The sequence below is a fragment of the Opisthocomus hoazin genome, chromosome 5, assembly GCF_030867145.1.
Source record: "Opisthocomus hoazin isolate bOpiHoa1 chromosome 5, bOpiHoa1.hap1, whole genome shotgun sequence".
NCBI lineage: Eukaryota > Metazoa > Chordata > Aves > Opisthocomiformes > Opisthocomidae > Opisthocomus > Opisthocomus hoazin.
In genome coordinates, this window is record NC_134418.1 from 37,054,395 (window position 1) to 37,066,790 (window position 12,396).

The following is a 12,396-nucleotide window of genomic DNA, read 5'->3' on the forward strand; positions in this document are numbered from 1 at the left end:
GATGAACGAGAGGGTACAGGACCACAAGAACAAATTACCTTGACCAGCTAGGGAGACATGCAAGGATCCAGCAATCACATGAATGGCTGTGCCCACATTGTTGTAAGCCATAAAATGCTCCAACCCTGCTACTTTTCCTGCCTCCAAAATAAGGGAAGTGATTAAGGATCACAACGGCCATCACACACCTAATGCCATGTAAAGGTGTCACAGCCAGGAGAAAAAGAAGCGAGCAAATAATCAGTTTACTGGAAAAGAGCACAGTTTGAAATACCTAGTGTACTATCAAGGACCCAGAAATCAGATGATGGCTAAAACACAGGATGAAGCACCAAAAGGTTCCTGTTCCATTTCCAGCTGTCAGAACCTCTTAGTGGGACTTTAAACAAGCTGCTTACCTTCCCTGTGCCCTAATAGCCCCAAGATGTTTGCCCATTCCAAATTATTCTGCAGCTTGTAGAGAAATAGGCTCAGTCCCTCCTATTAAATGTTCCACGTGCAATAATTTAATAGTAACTGGAGCAAAGAAGGAGCGTGAAATCGTCAGGCACCTTCCCAGCATTAGAGAAAGCTGAGCTACAGTCCTTCTCACGAGCACTTCAAAATCTTGGACAAAGCACTAATATGCAGGCTTTCTGTATTCTTTGGAGCACTGTACACTTTAACAGCATCCATGGAATGGGCAGAAAGCACCTTCTGCCTTCTCCCACATCCTAGTGGCGAGGCATCCTCACAGAAGCGTCTCTTTGTTTTGCTTTAGGCAGAGAAATAAAACCTCGAATCAGCACCCTGGACACGAGACAAAATGCTGAGCAAGTAAGAAATAAGATGGCCACTGCCACAGCATCACTGCCTCTGCTCAGAGAGCCCGTGGTATTTACGAGACAAGCTTTGTGCACATGGGTGTGTTTGCACCCTGCCGGTGATGCAGGCAGGAGAACACCCAGCACACTGCTTCCAACGCTGGCGTCTGTAATGGGCACAACAGCATTGAGTGCCGCCACCGGTGAGGCGTTTCTGGGCACAGCGAACTGTAGCACTTTGAGCATGCGAGGAACTTGGGCGCAGAAAAGTGAGGCTGCTGGAAATGCTGGTGCTGGGCAGGAGACGAACATGACGTCTGAGGAGTGGAATTTCAGTGTTAGATGCTTACAGCATGAATCACAGGATTTAGGCACTGACGAGCCACAGCAGATTTGGCCCAAAATGGCCACATACCTACAGCTGTTCAGATTTTTGTTTCTTTTTTCCTTTTTAAACAAAAGTGTTTCTCTTCAAATAGTGCAGATTTGCCAAACCAAACCTTTTGTAGGATTGTATCAATTTAAACTTCAAGGAAAGCATTCCATGTCCAAGACACAAATTCCATTTACACTCCAAGATTTCTCACCACTACCCCTCTCTCCAACTTCTGAAAGGCCAGATATCAGGAGGCTCATCTCAGGTATACAGATGGAAACTGAAGTCCTGGTTTGACTCAGAGATAAGAGGTCTTGAACCTCAGTCTCCAGCAAAGCAGAAGTAAGCTATAAGCTTAACCTAAAAATAAAAAGGTCTTGTTCATGTTTTTTTCTTTTTTCTTAATTGCTATTTTCATCCACATACAAAGTAGGAAAAGTTCTACATCCTTCCCCCCTCCCCCTTCTTTTTTTGCACTGTTGGCCAAGAAACCTATTTCCTGTTCAGCTTTAGGCACAACTTACCCCTGCACTGTTTGGCCACTGTAGGATTTTCTGCACATTCAGCTATTCTCTCTATTTTTGTTAAACTGCTATCAGGGAATTACTGCTCCAGGTTAATTTTTGAGTGACTTCCAAGAACAAAATGTGTCTGTCAAAGAAAGCTTACTGCTCCCAGCTACTTATATCCTATCTCTGAAGGCAGAACTTGGCCCAAGTATTGCACATTAAGGAGTTGTTCTGAACCATGCTGGCTTCACATTTCAGCATACAAAACAACCTTTCCCACAGCATTCTAGATCAGTGTTACACACAGCAACCTGCTGTATGTTTAAAAAAAAAAAAAAATAAACCACACCACATTGGTTTCTGAATGCACTGAGAAGACAGGAGACCAGATTCACCAATAAGTTCCAGCTGCTTTGCACTCCTTTGGCAACGCAAAACAGCTGTAAAGATGCTTTATCTGGGTTCAGCCAAGCATATGGATACTTTGCATCATCAGAGTACAGAAAAGTCAGGATTTGATACTGACTCTAGCTGATTGAAAATATTACTCTGCCACTACGCACAGCACAAGGAGATAACAGACAAACATACCTTCAGTCTGCTGTACGCTGTTATTCTGGACTACATCTTGTCACAGGTTCCACAGAAGGGGAAGGGGATCTCCATTTTCTGCTTATCAATTACATATCTGAAAAATCCTCTGCATACATGCTTCTTTAAAAATACTTAAGACAACACATAACATTTTAAATGTTCCAAAAGTATCGACTTTTAATGATACTTTTAATGCACTTTGTTACACCATATATTTGAAATATTATGAAAATTGGCAAAGTAGTCCCATTTTAAACATAAAGTATTTAATATGGGGGATATATATTTTAAATATACGTGCAATAAATCTTAAGCAAATATATTACAAATATATAGAAAACCTATATTTTTTCCATATGCAAAGAAACGATCCCTGTTACAGCCATTTTATTGTTCACTGCAGACAGTTATGTGAAGCAGACTGCATTCATTTAATTTTCTCCTACAAATCTGGAAAATTTTTTGCAGATCTCTTGCATACAATTAGAACAATAACTGAACCCTATTACAGACATCGTGTAACTATAATGTAAAAGCTATGTCTTGAGCTCTATTCACAGAGCTGTGTGTTTTAACATGAGCTCTTAAAAAATTGGAAAGCAAATCAGTCTTACTTAGGTTCACGTCCTTGGTCCTCAGAGATCCATGCCTTTATATCCTTGACTTAATCACATTGTTTCTGAAGACTCCTACTCACTGTTTCCTTTTGGTAGTGGAAATACCTACATCAGAGGCAGAGGGCTGTAGCTGCAATAACTTGGTGACTAAACCAAGGATTACATGAAAACCCCTCCTACTGTTAATGGAGCAATTTCATTTCACCACCATTTTGTTCTTGTTTCCAGCTTCTCAAGTATTTCGAGCATTGAAAGAACCGTCGCTCATAGCTTAGCACTTGGGATTACAGATTTTGCATGCCAGCACATGCCAAATACCTCTGTTTTTATATATGGATTTATTCTTAAATATAAAAGTCACAGACTGTGGTGCTGGAAGCCAATCAGCCCACTGGGTACAAGACCATTTTGAACCATCTCCCAAAATGGGAAAGTTCTGTAAAGTTCATATGTCCTTGTATATTTAAATGACAGGTATGATACACAAAATCCCATGTATATTTATATATATTTATATAGAGTGTGCATATCTGCAACTGTTTAGATATACATGATCAGTCGTTATATAAATGTCAAATATCTATTTTAGTCGTACAATTGGATGCCATCATCATTAACAGGTAAATCGTGTTGCAAAACTTACATTAATCTATATCACCACTACATAAACTATCATAGATCACAGAGTAAAGGTCATGGGTAGGTTTTTGGGTTGTTGTTTTTTTTGAAAGTCATATATTGTTAGGATGAAAGTTGATTCTTTGAGGGACAAATGGTAGCAAAAGTATTGTCATCTTGGGCAGCTTTACTTAAGAGTATATGCTTCTTAAATTTCTCCAAATATAATGAGACCAATTCGCACACTTTCTCAGCTGCCCCCAAAAAATGAGTCAGTTGTGGCTGTGTCTCTGAAGATGCTTCAGGACAACTCTTCTGGAATGAACCATCTTCTTATGCACTATAAATATACCAGGCCCAAAAGTTAGTATGTATCTGTCCTTCTGCTTACCATCTCCGCAGTTACACAGTTTGCAGAGGCTGTCTCGGAGACTGAGTTCACGATAAAACTCCAAGGAAGCCATATGAAGGTATTTTCTTTCTACATCAGAAGACTCTCTGCATCATAGATAGTGCCACATAAACATATACCCACCAATTCTGAAGAAAACAAGTGCAAGCAAAAATTCATATCATTTTCTAAAGGGTTAACCTAACTCTGACTCTTTTTTATCGCTGCCTGCAGTGAAAGCTCTCACAAACATCAGGGAGCATAATCCAAGAAATGCTAAGCACTTTGGAAATTCCCACCTGTATTATTAAGCAAGCATTAATTTTGGTTTTACTTATCTGGGAGTATTTGTGCAAAGCATTTTTGTGTACATAAATGTTTTGGAGGGAGTATGTATTCCTCTGAATGCAACACCTGAACAAACACTTTTTCATATAAACTCGTAAATATCTAGATTACCGAGGATCAGCAGTGGAACTGCTGCTTTGACCACCCTGTCTGTAAAGCAATGTCTTCAAGAAATGTGACCAGAAACAAATTAAACATAAAGCTTGTAGGTCAGCCAATAAATCTGGCTTATGTCTTTCTCTCTTCCTCAGGCAGGAAGGAACCCAGCTATTTTTAAATGTGGTGTCCAGGTACACAGCCAAAACCAAATGCTACTTTTTCTGGAGAAGACGACAGGAAAAGTTTTATACATTCTAAAGATTTCCCAAGGCTTGCTAGTTGCCTCTCTCCTTGTTCTTGGTGTGTCACACACTCTCATCCTAGGATAATTTTCATTCCACTGACATTTTCAGGTTGTGCTTTCTTTAGTTAGGAAACAGAAACGACACTGTGTTGCTTAAGGTGGTTTGTTTTGTTTTTGAAAAAAAATAAAAAACACTACTTCATTCTGCATCTACAGAAGTCAAAATACCAAGTAAAATTTGTTTCAGACCATTTATGAACAAGCCTATAATCCAAGTTTATTAAAATTATTTCATGTAATAATTTCAAAGAGTATATGCTACATTAGTATTACAGTTTTTGTAAAGAACTCAAAAAGGGGAAGAAAGATCAATGAACACGATTTTCAACATTCTCAAAATCAATTAATTTTATGCTTTTAGATTTTTTGTGATTATTTTCCATATCCTCACCATTTACTTTTTCTCTTTCTTCATAATAAATTAAAAAGCATTATAACTACTCTTTAAAGCAACTTTAAACTTTCTTCATCACTTACTTGTTTTTATTTCTCTACCTTTTCTTATTTTTTTTTTAAAAATCTTTTAAGGCCTGACCATGGTTTTTGGAGGTTACAGTAACAGCTATCTTTCCTGAAAAGCATATGTGATGTATTCAACACTGTATTTCTACAGTAATTCTATCCTATAACCTCAGATGTAGTTGCAGTTATTCTTCTGAGAGTTTCAAATGATAGACAGCTCCAAACATGGGCAGGTAGCGTCTCAAATTGAGCGTACGTTGCCTACAACAGAAATATCTCACATCCAGTAGGAACTGGTCCAGATCCAGCTGATGCAACTCCTGAATCTCTTCCCACACAGTCAATTTGCCAATTTCAATAAATTAAAAAGAATTTATGATTGCCAGTGGAGGTTTTGAGACACGAAACTATATAATTCTCTTTTAATCATGCAGAAAAATGGCATCTAACATTTTTTTGATGGATATAGCTGTATCAGTGATAGGAACAGAGTAAAGACTCATATGAACGCATCTTTCAGGTCTATGGGGAGAACAATTAAGCGACAGAATTCTGTGTACAACTACTGTGTGGATTCACTGGGAAACAGACCTAAGCAATACTTTATTCCAGACCCCTTCCTTTGAAAACTGCAAAATTTATTCACCATTCCAGCAAAATTTTTGTGTTCAAAATTCACGATCGCAGTTCCATGAACAGGTTTTTACTAATTGTCAAGACAATATTCGGAACTCAATTGAATTCCAAGAAACACAAGAAATAACAGAAGTAGCAGAATGCTTCAGTTCTTCACCACGGACTGATTTTCAAGGTTACATTCACTCTGAAAGTGGAAACCAATATTTCATCGTTGGGGTATTGGTTCATGCGACAGGGTTTTTTAGCTACAACCCGCCCATGAGGGCCTTACTGTGCACTCATTCTTGTGCGCTGCCACCACTTGACAACAGGTCTAACTCCAGTAGGATGTTGTACTCACAGCCCACCGGCAGTCATTTCATTCCTCTGCCCTTGAGTTTCCCCTGGCCCACCAGGAGCAGGTCACAGCAGCGAAAACACAGCTTGACAAAGTAGTAGGCAGGTGCTTATGTTCTTTGTGGTCATCACTGACTTCAGCCCTGGCAAAAGTGCCGGAGAAGACATGGATATTTCCTCCTTTACCTTTCAGAGTTCTCCTTGTGCTAAAGAAAAGGTCAGTGTAGAGCCCCATAATGGATTCTTTCTGGACTTGAAAAGGCAGAAGCTGTTGTGCCAGAGCGAACAGACAGAGTAAGCCAGAAGGTGGGGCACAGGGAGGTCTGCAAGACAAACAGACATTTATCAGTGGCTTGAACAGATTACTAGGCGGGCTGGCAGCAAGTGACTGAAGTGATAGTCTTTGAAGGAGTTGAAAGAGCAGACTGAAGCCCAAATAGATCATTTAAGAAGTTTATAGAAAAAGGCTTTATGACCCTGTGTTCTCTAATAAATTTTTCTCATTATAAAAAGTTAATAAAAGGATTCAGTTTAATAAACTGACTCTGGTATTTTATATAAAATATAATTTTAAATAATGAGAAAAGAAATTTTCTGCTCTTTTTTTGCTAAAAGGATGGTTCCAGAAACTACTGAAAGAAATGCATTAAAAAATATTTATTCTCTGCTTTTGTGGAAAAAAAAATAGAAAAATGTCTAGTCTAAAACATTTTCTACTGTGGGTACAATGAATAAAAATCCACAGAGCCCATCCAGGGAAATGCACATGGAAAAAGTATGAACTGTCCTGGCAGAACAGTGTGGGAAAGTGCATTACAGACTCCTCTGTCATAACTTCACCTGGCCTGCACATCAGCAAAGAGATCTTCAGGCTGCAATGTTATGAATCCTTCACTTCATCACTAGCACTCAAGAGCATATCACCACAGCCAATTTACAGGGTCAGCAGAAAGAAATGAGCGAAGAAAGACAGGAGGAAAGGTAGAGATGGAAGACACTAACAGCAGAAAGTGGTTAGATTTGTTTTCCCCAGAAAGCTGGCCTTTCATGTGTATCAGCAAAATATCTTATTGATAGAATTTTATAAAAGCACAAAAAATAGAAGGGCCTATTCTGAACTGCTTGTGCCACCCAAAAGGAATGCAAGAGAAAATCAAAAGCCAAAAGAGGGAAGATAAAACAATGTATTTCCCATCCATGCAGTACAATGGGAAACATGATACATTTGACTCACACTAGGATGCACCAGGATGTAGTCATAAAAAATAAATGCTCCAGGGGAGCAACAGCATTCTCAGGGCTAAGAAACTTACTGGTTTTATTCCAACATATTTGAAGATAATGTGTTCTCTCACTGTCCTTTTCAGCTCATAAGAAAATGCTTAGGCAGTGGTTCCACCATACAGCAAATCCACATTTGGGCTCCAACTACCAAAATCCCATTGGAATCAACTATTTTCCTTTCTTGTACCTACTGACACTTATCCTTACACTGTTAGCTTTCCTATGGCAAATGTTGGTTCAATAAAGATTAGGACAATGGCATCATATGATCATTCACTTTGAAAGGAAGCCCAGGAGGTCATCTAGTTCACCATCCTCCTCAAAGCAGGGCTGGCTGTTTGACAGAGTAAGATCTTCATCACCAGGTCAGGGCTGTCTCTTCCAGAGACAGAATCTGGAAGAAGAAAACAGGAGAAGTGTCTGAGGACTTGAGGAAAGCCAATGTCATTCCAGTCTTCAAAAAGGGCAAGAAGGAGGACTCGAGGAGCTACAGGCCGGTCAGCCTCACCTCCATCCCTGGAAAGATGATGGAACAGCTCATTCTGGACATCATCTCTAAGCAAGTGGAGGAAAAAAAGGTTATCAGGAGCAGTCAACATGGATTCACCAAGGGGAGTGGCATGACCAGCTTCTGTGATGGTATGACCAGCTGGATAGATGAGGGGAGAGCAGTGGCTGCTGTCTACCTTGACTTCAGAAAGAAGAAAGGTTTTTGATGCTGTCTCCCACAACATACTCATAGGGAAGCTCAGGAAGTGTGGGCTAGATGAGTGGACAGTGAGGTGGATTGAGAACTGGCTGAATGGCAGAGCTCAGAGGGTTGTCATCAGCGGCACTGAGTCTAGTTGGAGGCCGGTAACTAGTGGTGTCCCCCCACGGGTCAGAACTTGGCCCAGTCTTATTCAACTTATTCATCAATGACCTGGATGAAAGGACAGAGTGTACTCTCAGCAAGTTTGCTGATGACACCAAACTGGGAAGAGTGGCTGGTATACTGGAAGGCTGTGCTGCCATTCAGCGAGACCTGGATAGGCTGGAGAGTTGGGCAGAGAGGAACCTGATGAGGTTCAACAAGGGCAAGTGCAGGGTCCTGCACATGGGGAGGAATAACCCCATGAATCAGTACAGGCTCAGGGCGGACCTGCTGGAGAGCAGCTCTGCGGAGAGGGACCTGAGAGTGCTGGTGGATGGCAAGTTGACCATGAGCCAGCAGTGTGCCCTGGCTGCCAAGAAGGCCAATGGCATCCTGGGATGCATCAAGAAGAGTGTGGCCAGTAGGTCGAGGGAGGTTCTCCTTCCCCTCTACTCTGCCCTAGTGAGGCCCCATCTGGAGTACTGTGTCCAGTTCTGGGCTCCCCAGTTCAACAAAGATGAGGAGGTACTGGAGAGAGTCCAGCGGAGGGCTATGAAGCTGATTAGGGGACTGGAGCAAATCTCCTACAAGGAGAGGCTGAGGGAGCTGGGCTTGTTCAGCCTGAAGAAGAGAAGGCTGACAGGGAATCTTATAAATGCCTATAAATATCTTAAGGATGGGTGTCAGGAGGATGGGGCCAGACTCTTTTCAGTGGTGCCCAACGATAGTACAAGGGTCAACGGTCACAAACTGAAGCAGAGGAAGTTCCAGCTGAACACAAGGAAGAACTTCTTCCCTCTGAGGGTGACGGAGCACTGGAACAGGCTGCCCAAGGAGGTTATGGACTCTCCTCTAGAGATATTCAAAACCCACCCAGACAAGATCCTGTGCAGCCTGCTCTAGGTGACCCTGCTTTGGCTATGGGGTTGGACTAAATGATCCACAGAAGTCCCTTCCAACCCCTATCATTCTGTGCTTGTGCAGGAGATAAGATTTGACTCTTGTATCTGTGTCTTTGGTAGTTGAGCTTCTTGAGGCAGCAGCAGCCTGCTGTTTGCTTGAAGGCAGTCCTCCACTTGCTTACCCTTCAGCTGAAAAATCAGCAGGACGGAGGGCTTTCACCAACTCACTCTTTTTTTCATTATTAAAGTTATTTCATTATTTTTCACCCCTCCAAAGTAATTCTCTCAAGTGGTTTTAGCACTACACATTAGCCAGCATAACTTCCCAATGTTGCCTGTCTCGAGTGGCAATTAAGCACTTAGTGTATACATTTTACATACATACATATATATACACACAATGACAAGACAAGTATGTTAGAAATCCTCCTCCAGGTGTTTAGCAATCATTATTAGAAGAAAGGGCTTGTCCAGAGTTTGGAGTTCCCAAAGAGCTACAGCTCTTTTCCCTAGGACAAGGAGGCCACCAGTTAGGACTGAGCAGAAAGGCTGTCACGGTCTCAGTAACTACTGAGGCTGGTTTCAGTTCTCTCTCAGTCTGCACATAGGGAAGCATAGAGAAGCGGAGAGAAGGGGACAGCATCACATCATAGGTACCAAAACCACATTCTGTAACAGGGTAGAATTACTCTGGTAAACTATGGTGGCAAATTCAAGAGAGTCAAATCAAACAGAAAGTAATGCCCATGTAGCCCAATAAGACATCACTAGGCAAAACAGCACGATAACATTGCTTAGGCACAGATCTCCGAGGAAGGGCAGAGGGAAAGCAGAGGTAGCTAAAGAAATTGTAGAGAAAGCATTAGAAAAGCAACATCAGGCAACCAGTCAATAAGCTTGACATTCGCACCTTATTTACAGACACACATAACATACATACAATTTAGAGTGTGCCTAATTCAAACCCCGTATTTCTTCTTTTTCACTGCTATTTGTTGTTTTGTTTCTTTTTTTCCCAGTGGTACAGATACATACTGAAGTAACAAAGAACAGCTTGGGTCTTTGCATTTTTGTTTAGGAACACAGCAGGGTCGTAACTTCAGGAATGTCACCTACACATCTTCTACTCAGGCTTCTTTAAGACTTACCTAAGAGCCCAGGTTTTCACCTGTGGTATATTCGCTAACAAAACAGTTATCACCTCTAGATCTCTGTGCCAGTATTTACCCTCAGACAGTACAGATGCAAGGTCTTAATGTATTTTTCCACTTTCAAGGTCAAGCAGGTCAAATAGTGAGAAGAGAAACCTCCAGTAACATGGACTTAAAAAGCTTCATGAGAATATTTTTTGTTTTATCTTTTTTCTGAACAAGGGTTTTTGCAGGATGATGTCCATCAAGCAAAAACAAGTGATGAGCTCAACTGTCTACAGTTACATCGGGGTAAATAGTGTTAATCACATCAGTACTTTCTTATAATACAGCTGACATTAGATGGCTATATAAAGTCGCCACACAACCTGGAAAGGATGGAATATGCCTTAAGCAAAGTTCCTTAGAAAAGAACATCCCATACAAGACTGTCCCATGAAAGTCACATCTGAACTTTCTTCTAACAGATACCTGAACAGAACCAAAGTTTTAACATGCCACTCAAGGGCGGTGTGTAAACATAGTCTGAGAAATGCTACCTTTTGTTACCAAACACATGCTACCATAATTAAGTAATGTATTTCAAAACTAAGAAACAATGGGTGTGGTGCAAAAGATAAGGTATTAAGGGTGTGTGTGGGGGGGGTAATCTGGGAGGGATACTAAAGCAGCAATACAACGGAAAAGAAGAAATGGCATGCAACTAATCAGGGAAACCCAGAAAGGAGTAAAGACAGGCAGTTTAGATGTATGGTATTCATGTTTGAAGTCACCAAATTTTTTCAAACTTTTCTCTTTATAATTGTCACAACTTCACACTTTTCTTTTTCTCAACTAGCATGTTCTGAAAGTTCATCACATGAACAGGTTTTTTTTACAAGGCTTCTGACTGTATTGATTTTTAACAGGACAGTCTGTATCACACAAGGTTCCCTTAACAACATTAACTCACAGCTAGAGTAAGTGTGGAAGTGCCAAAACTTAAAAAAAATAAATACATGTGAAGAAAGCAGTCACATGCTTAAGTAAAATGCCTCTGAAAGGGGAGAAGGCTGGTTATGTCATAAGAGGAAAGATCCAAAAATGCATAGATGATGTGTGTTCTGGATGGGAAGAAAACTGGCGTCACCCTGTACGGTGCTGTGTTTTTTAAACATGCAAGAATGCATAATGTCCTGACGCATTTGGTGTTAACTGGTTGATGAGATTGAATCCTTTTTATTAAGCAATAGCCAAAGATAACTGTGCTCTGATTCAGGAGTACCACAGGAGGTATGAAGTTGCACCACACTCTTTGTTCTTCTTCCTCACTGCCACTCAGAGCTGCTTTAAAAAAAAAAGGAAACTGCTGAGAGTCCTTCCTTGGGAGCTCTATGAATAAAATTACATTTTGATTTTCTAGAAAGCTTAGAGTAAGGCACTGAGAAAAAAAAATGGCAGGACCTACAGCAAAATGCTCCCTTCCGTTTTCAAGCTTTTAAATATACTAAAAAGAAGGGGATTTTCATGTTCTCCACTCGAGAAATTAAAACGGTTCACTTAAAAAAAAGGAAAAAAACAAAGAGGGGGAGGGGACACAAAATGATGTCATCACAGACAGCTTAGCACTTCCAGAAAACAACTCACATGCATTACTGCAGAGCCCATCTCAGGCTAAAATGACTTGCCCTTTGAGACATTATACCCCACTGATTCTGAAGTGAGCTTACACTGACTAACTGAGACTTAGCCACCTAATTTAGGCCAGATAAATCTCATCTTACCTAAGATGATCAGTGTGTTTAAATGCCCATCTGTTTCCTGCACACACATACCACATCATCATTCTGGAGGCCAGAATACGAAATATTATGCTATGATTGCTTTAGCCACAACCTTTATCTAATAATTTTCTACACAGACATGATACACTAGATTCTTTGATATCAACAGTCTTTCATATCCCTTTCTCAAAGGCAACATGCAGGTTATCCCAGATAATTTGGGATACAGTCCTCAAAATATTCACTATATTCCTGTTTCAGATGTTAATTTAAGCAAGGTATTTCTACAGTATCACTATACTTCCTTATTATTTCCAGGGCTTATGGTACTGAATATATGCAGAACT